The sequence below is a fragment of the Telmatherina bonti genome (genome assembly GCF_933228915.1).
Source record: "Telmatherina bonti genome assembly, chromosome: 12".
NCBI lineage: Eukaryota > Metazoa > Chordata > Actinopteri > Atheriniformes > Telmatherinidae > Telmatherina > Telmatherina bonti.
In genome coordinates this window covers 21,137,705-21,145,744 of record NC_136610.1, presented here as the reverse complement: position 1 = coordinate 21,145,744, position 8,040 = coordinate 21,137,705, and positions in this window count along the sequence as shown.

The following is an 8,040-nucleotide window of genomic DNA, read 5'->3' as shown; positions in this document are numbered from 1 at the left end:
GTGCATTCACACCAGAATAGTTGGCTAGATTCGGTCCAACTTGGGACTTGGTTTAGTAGGTCAGTACAATATTCTTCCAAAGCAAGGTTCCATTCACGCTGCACTTCTCACACAAATTTGACCTTTTAAAGGAGAGGAAGAGACACACGGCAAAGAAGAAAATTCATTCATCTGTTGCAGGAATGGCCAACTCTGGTTATCAAGAGTAGTCTCCGCAGTCCTCCAAGTGTTGGGAGTTTCTCTTTGTCTTCTCCCACAGAAAACATCTCTTTATCTCTCATCTATCAAGTCGCATTTCTCTGTCTTGAAATATGTTGGCGTGACCAAGCCATGGCACGCTCGGTCCCCTGCTCTTAAATTTACCCTCCAAAACCCACAGAATCCACAGGGAACAAATTGCCCATTTCCAAACCACATGCCTGTATTCAAACAGATGACATTTTTGATAACTGCTACATTATCAGAGGGAAGGAAGGAGGCTTCCACCTTTGGATACATCAAACCCCCTTCCATTCATTTAGCTTGTTTTGACTCTGATTCTCCATTACAATAAAGCAGGGGTGGATGATCGCTACATCTTCTATAACTAAAAACAAGGACACTGAAGAACTGGAAACTCTGGGAGCTGATGATTGGTATTTCTATGTGCATGGGAGCGTAGAAGTCTGGCATGCCATTACAGATTCCTCTCTCTGCAGAGAAAACCAGTTCACATCACCAACAAAGCTCTACAGTTGAGTAAAAGGTGAGGAGTCAAACTAAAGAAAACGTCTGTATGTTGAAGACGCATTCAGCACTGGCAGTGAAACATAAAGCTCTGAAGGTGATGTCAGTAGGGCTGATATCACCTGCCACCTGGAGAAAAACCCTTAGTAGATTTTTGTTACTGATTAGACTGTAGAGAGCACAAACATTCAAAAGGCTTCTCTTATTTATTGTTTTACAATATCTATGGAAAATCTGCTCTTGACAAGTAGATGAGGGTACCAAGCATGTTTTGTACATGCTCTGAGTTTGATCCTGCTGCTGCTTGGAGATAGAATGAAAAATATATCATGAGTCCTTTTTATGATTTAGGGAACTGCTCTGTGATGTTAAATGTTTTGCAGGTGGAAAATCACAGGATGAAATATGCTGCCCTTGACCCTGCAAATCCACAGAGAAAGAAGTTATCTGACTTAGACCAATAAAACTGCTGTTAAAAAGAGCCCTCTTCATGACAAGAAGTGCTTTTAGTCAAGTTAATGACATCTCAGGTCATCATTTACAGTTCCTTAATATGCAACCCTTTGTAAAATCAGAATTCTGAGTGTCAGTGGATTAGCTAAGGCAGGGTATTATAACAAATTTTCTAAATGTATTAAATTTTATTTAATTCACAACAGCTGTGTTCTGTTTGATTTAGATTAAATCGGATTTGATTCAAAATCAGCATTGATTCATTTACCATTTTTCTTATATTTTCAAGACATAATATTCCAATGGAACCTGCAGGACTGTCAAGGGTGTACCCTGACTTTCAAACAAAGACTGCTGAGATAGGCTCCAGCTTCCCCGCAACCCTTCATCGGATTAAGTGGTTAGGATAATGAATGAATGAATGAATGAATATTCTAATGTTTGTTTTTTTTGTTTGTTTGTTTGGTTTTTTTTTATGTGGTTTGTTTATTCTTCCCCTGTATGTGTGGGTTCTCTCTGGGTACTCCAGCTTCCTCCCATTGTCCAAAGACTTGCATTTTAGGTTAATTGGTTACTGTAAATTGTCCCTAGGAGTGAGTGTGAACATGAGGTGTTGTTTGTCTCTTTGTGTTGGCCCTATAGACTGGCACCACTGGAAATCACCCAGATCAGGACAGGCAGAAGTCCTACATCACAGCCATAGGGCTGCGCTGCAGGACTTTTGCCACCATGACAAGTGCGATCCCTATGGCAACGACCCTGCAGACTGAGCAGTCATAACCCCTAGAATGAAGGATCTCCATGAAAAATATAAATATAATATACAGAATATAAATAAAGTAATTCATAAAAATAGTGTACATGACGAAAAAGATATAATAAAAACAAAGAGCCACATACATTAGAAAATAGAAATGTAAGTAGTTAGATAATAAGTAGCTAAAGCAGAGATTAGATGTGTTTCCCCCTAGTGATTTGCACAAGTATTTGGCATGTCTTGCAAAGTACATGGGTTTTTAAAGTTTTTCCCTTCTCAAACCAAAACAGTTTTGAACAGTCTGTGTCCTGTTATTTTTAGGCATGATCTCTTCTAAAGCCCCATTTTCGTCGCTCCTCTTGCTACCTTCAGCCATCACATCACTGACTCAGTCTGCTCTACTGCCACAGCCATTAGCATCTACATAGAGGAGGCATCTAGGGTAAAAGTGCATTCACATCTGGATAGTCTGCTAGACTTGACATGACTTGGGTCTAGATTCAACTGGGAGCTGCAATATTTAGTGAAAGTAGCTTTCACACTGCACTTACTCAAATGAACCGGATCTTTTGTGTTCCCCACTTGTCATTGGCAACATTGCATCAGGAATCATTGAAAGTGAAGACAACATAAGCAGTAATGAAATAATGTAATCAGGCTAGTGCTTAATGCAGGACAACTTCTGTCTCAACCACATTAGAGCAAAACCACATGGGTCACTATATATGTCTATGAGAACTTTTACTGTATTCATATGATGGTGAGCCATGTCTCCTGGCCAGAGCTATATATCTTTATTGTCTGCACAAACTCAACTGAGTTTATAAAATCCATTGTTTTAAAACTGTGCTACAGCAGTGGTTGTTACCGATTAGAAACTTTTCATTTAATAATGTTTTATCGATGTATCCATGGTGAGCCCTTGCAGGCACTGCTAAAATGGGTGCTTCCATCCCCAAGTATTTGCCATTGAATGCAACATTAGTCATGGTAGCCATGAAAGCAAATGCAAGTGAAGTGTTAAAATGGCCTCCATTTATAGGTGATAAAGTACAAAAATGTATTTAATTTCTAATCATCATGCTCTTTGATTCTAACCAAGTACTTTTCATTTCTAATTTTAAATCAGAGATCATATTGTCTAAATCCAATCTGTAATTGACAAAAGTGTTAAACTGTTGTGTTTCTGAGTTAACAAACTATTGTTGAAACTGAGTGTCGAACTCAGTTGTAAAGCATGGCACGTAATCACTCCATCCAAGCCCCTTCATCCTCCTTAAGAGGGCTTGTTAAAGGGAATACTTCAGGATGATGTTTGCTCCACTGTGGAAACGCTCTTATGAGCGCTGTTTCTCTCCTGTACGGGTGGTCATTTAGACTAGTGGTTTCCAACCTGTTTTCCATGAGAACTCACTTCATGCAACTACCAAAAAGCTGTGTCAGTTATTAAAATGATCCCCTTTTTTTCTACATTTTTCCTTTCATTAAAATAAGCAGGAATTATCTGTACTGTGGCATTTTTCTGACATGTCTCATTAATAAAATGGTGTAAAGTTAGTCTTCTCTCAAACAATGTTTCATCCAAATGATAAAAATGGGAAGGAAATCCACCTTAACTCTGTGAAGACATGGCCTTAATTCAGATTACACAGACCCTGTGCATTCAAAACCTCAGAGACCCCCTGTGTTCTTTGGGGGACTCCCTTGGGGGTCCAGGGACAATCGAGTTGGGAATCCCTACTTATGTCCCTATAGGAAAAGGATCACCACCCCTAGTCTTCGAGGGCCAGTGTCCTGCAGGATTTGATTGCTTCCCTACTGCAACACACATCAAACTGCTTGTTGTCAAGTTCTGCACAAGTCTGTAAATGACTCATTCATTTCAGGTGTGCAGGACACTGGCCTTCAACAGCAAGAGTTGGGGATCCCTGCAATAGCTTAAGAGGAAACTCTTTGTTTGTCTTGACAAAAGAACTTGTAATAAACACAACCAATAGGTCCAAAATGAAAAATATTCTGATAAAAGTTCTATTTTAGGGTCATTGTCTTCAACATAGCTTTATTTTTTAAGTAATTGTGATAGGGGCTGCACTGTGGCCAACAGTGGTCACAGCAAGAACATTGCTGGTTCGACCCTCAGTTGCAGTGGGGTTTGGACAGTAGCCTTTCTGTGTGGAGTTTGCGTGGGTACTCTGGCTTCCTCCCACCATCCAAAGACATGCATGTTAGGTTGATTGGTTACTCTAAATTGCCCATAGAAGTGAGTGTGAGCGTGATTAGTTGTTTGTCTCTGTGTGGTCCTGTGATGGACTGGCAAGCTGTAAAGGGTGTACCTTGCCTTTCGCCCAAAAATTGCTTCCCCGCAACCCTTAATCGGACTAAGCGGTCATGATAATGAATGAATGATTTTGTGATAGTTAAAAGGATGCATTATTTCACCTTTCAGTTATAAAATAATCATTGAAAGGTGATCATATTTCAAACGAGAAGCATTCAGAGATTGCATGTCTCCACCAAGACAATGGATCCAAGTGATGATGGAGATTCCCTCCAAAATCGAATCACTTGTTCCCTCCTTGTTCTATTTCTGAAATTTTCAGAAAATTTCAACAAAACCTTTCCAGAACATTACAAATTATGTTATCACAAATTACGCTAACAGACAGACAGACAAAGACAGAAAACGCAACCCTGCCAAGAACACAATCTCTGGCTTTGCTGAGGTAATTGGTTTTGAGGAATGGTGTGAACTCATTTTGGTTACTTTACTTTTGTTGGATTTTCTGTCTCTCTCCATCACCAGAGCACTTTGTTCCCAAAGACTGACAAACCAAATTCTAGCTTTCTGAGAGTCATTAAACACAAGCAATTTGATCCGAGGGGGAAATTTATCTGTTCAGGTCACATAAACAACAGATGTGAAAATATTAATGATTTTTTTTAAACAGGTTATTTTGGACTTGAAATATCAACAGGAGGATCAAACCTGTCAAAGAAGAAATAATAGGCGAGAGATTAGAAGTTAATTTATACTTAAATTGTTCCTGCTTTTTGGATTGCCTTCCCTTCTGGATCAGCAGCACACTGATGTCAAAGGTTCATGATTATTGCCAGTTCATAATGGAGTTTAGACTCTAAACCACAAAGAAAAAACAGTGCTGGCCTCCAAATTTGGTGTCTGTCAAGCTTTGTTCACTAAAAGATACCAGCTTAATACTTCACTGTGAAATCTACATGGCGTGATTGCTTTTAATTACAGGATTTTGGGTGGAGAGCAATTCTTTGTTGGATGTTAATGATTATGCAGAATTTGATTTATTCAAGTATGAAATTACAGTAAATCTCTTTACATGTGAAGTTTTTTTCAGAAGCAATATGATAGAATGAGAAGCAGAGGTTGGCAGAAAATTACTGGCCTATCTTTCAGGAGGCTTTGGAGATCCCAGAGCATTTCTCAGCTGAATTTGCAAAGCTGCTGATAATGTCATGATTAAAGGCAGATAAGTTAATCCACCAAGCGTCTGATTGCTGACATTTAATGATATGAAGTGCAGGCTGCCTGTGGGGAGGATTGCATTTGTTTAAAGCTTCCAACAAGCAAAAGAGAGCTTAGATTGCCTAATTTTAACTTTGGAACATCCTAATGAAGATGTCACAGTTTTCTCTCTCTCTGGTGATTGCTCCAAAGAAGCTAATTAGCAACCCCAACCAGATCCCACTCTGACATTCTGCATTTGCTCATTTTAATGAATATCACTGTTATTGTGAGATTTCACTCCATTTCCATATTAATAAAGGTGCACCCTAACTGTCTGATGCTACAGATTCGCTACAGACTCGCAGACATACAGAACTGCATGTGGAAGGTTTGGTTTGGTAAAAATAACAAACAAGAACATTAGATTCTTCCCACTTTTCATCCCATCATCAAAACAATTCAAACAAACATCCGCACACTTCATTAGCATCTCAGAAATCTGCAGCTTTTTATAGAGCAGGATGATAAACAGGAAACACATTAATTGTGAATACAGTAAATAATGCACCAAATCTTTTCTGATATCAGGGGACTAATTTAGCCACAGCTGAGAGGCCACCTGTTGATGGTTCCCGCAGTAGACACTGAAAAACCAAAGATACCTTTTCTGTCATTCATGTTACACTTATCTTAAGAATGTCTGCTCGTTAATAAAAACTCAGGAATCAGGAAAAGTCGTCATCAGTGACCACATTCAGACAAAGCATTCCTTTATCAAACGCTTCCTGTAAACAGCCAAGTGTTTCCTGTGTTGAGACACGTGGCCGTATTGCTTCCCTCTGCTACCCTAAATTTCTAAATGTAAAAAGGCAATCCTCTGCCGGCTTACAATCACATCATGCCACACGGTCTACTGATGCACTCTGTGGAAACACCATCTGTTACATTTTCATAACCAGCTTTGCTTCAAGCTAAGACAATTAAAGCTAATAGAGTGCAAATGTTTGAGCCTGTTCTGCCAACTTTACTGTGTCTTTCAAAGCCTTTTCCAATGTCTTTATTACATTTTAATGACTCGTCGGTCTAGTCATAAATTACTATTGGTAGCACCTGGACTCACCACATTCTGGATATCTGCCTCAGTTTCACTCTTGATACCCACAGTAACTGTTCATTTGAAACAACTCTGCAGGCTGTTATCCCACATGGCTGAGAAATTATGCTTGAACATTGTTTCAAATTGAATTTTTTAAATTATGCTTAACTGCTTGTAATGATGAAATGGATTGGTAATGGCACAATAATCCTTGGTATCTTTCATTACATACTATTGGAAAGAATTATGCAAGCTTCCTGTCAGTGATCAGTCTCTGAGAAAATATTATGAACAGACTATTTTAAAGGTGCTTGGGCCAAATTATCTTTCAGCTAAAATAGGGACAGGCTTGGATAAGCATCTTTAGCCCCCAGGGTCTGGCCACCCCTTAGGTGTGAGGATTGTTTTATATAGAGTGAAGGTTTCAAGTGCTGCATGTAAAAAAGGAAGGCGCTCTTGTTGTCAGATCTCAAGTGGGTGGCACGGACATGTTGCCCTCTGAGACCCTGGTCTTCCAGAGACAATGGCCAGGCTGTGTGAAGCAGGAGCAGCAAAGTCGAGGGTCACTGAGCCTCTCTTCTCTGGTCTACACAGCTAAAGTGACTGTTTAGTGACAACACAAAATAGGGGTTGCATGGAGGACCATGGTGGGGAGGGGTTCGGTATGAAGGCTGTGACCAAAGGCAGTCCATTCATCATGTGTCATTCATCAGCCCTTTGGGGACTCAGATCTCTGGGGTCATGGTAAATTGACCCCATGTAAACATTGTTTCACTGAAGCAACTAGATCTAAAATGAATCATTTTTAAGGTGTCTTATTTATTATCTTTATGCACTAAATCTTACCACAGAGGTTTCCTTCTCGTTTAGAAGTCTGACTTCAAATTGTTGGACAAGCTCCTTGTGTTGACTGAACCAGGACAGTGTTAAAAATGTCATATATGGGTGGAGTTCATCGTTTATGTTTCTTATACATATTAAGAATGGATAAGGTAAACAATACAAAATTTATAGCCTTTCCTGAAAGTTTTCATTCCCAAAAGGAGTTGTAAAAACTTTGCCTTGATAGCACTCTATGGCAAAACCCGATAAGAAAAGTTGTTGTACTTCAAGTACTTGCTTATAGTTCTCACAATTCATGGCATGAAATGCAACCTTTCCTGTTTATTGTCCCATAAACAAAATGAAATAAGAAATAAGTTGACTTGTTTTACAGCCATGCAGGGTGGCGGTTCTCCTGAGGCTTTTGTTCATGGAAAGAATACCATCTTTGTAGCAAAATAAAACAAATGACTTCAGTGGCAATGAAACAAACAGTTCAAGCGATGAAATCAGGCAGATTCTGGTAAGTCTTTTTTTTCATGCAGTTACTCCCAGTGTCACGGACACTAACTTCAAACGGTGCAAATGATTTAAGGCATACGTCAAGCAAGACAGAGCTGCCACTGTGGGCAAAGAATGGTTAGAGGAAGAACGCTGGCGTAGATACAAAAACTGGAAAACATGAACCTCATCTCACACCTTCCTTTC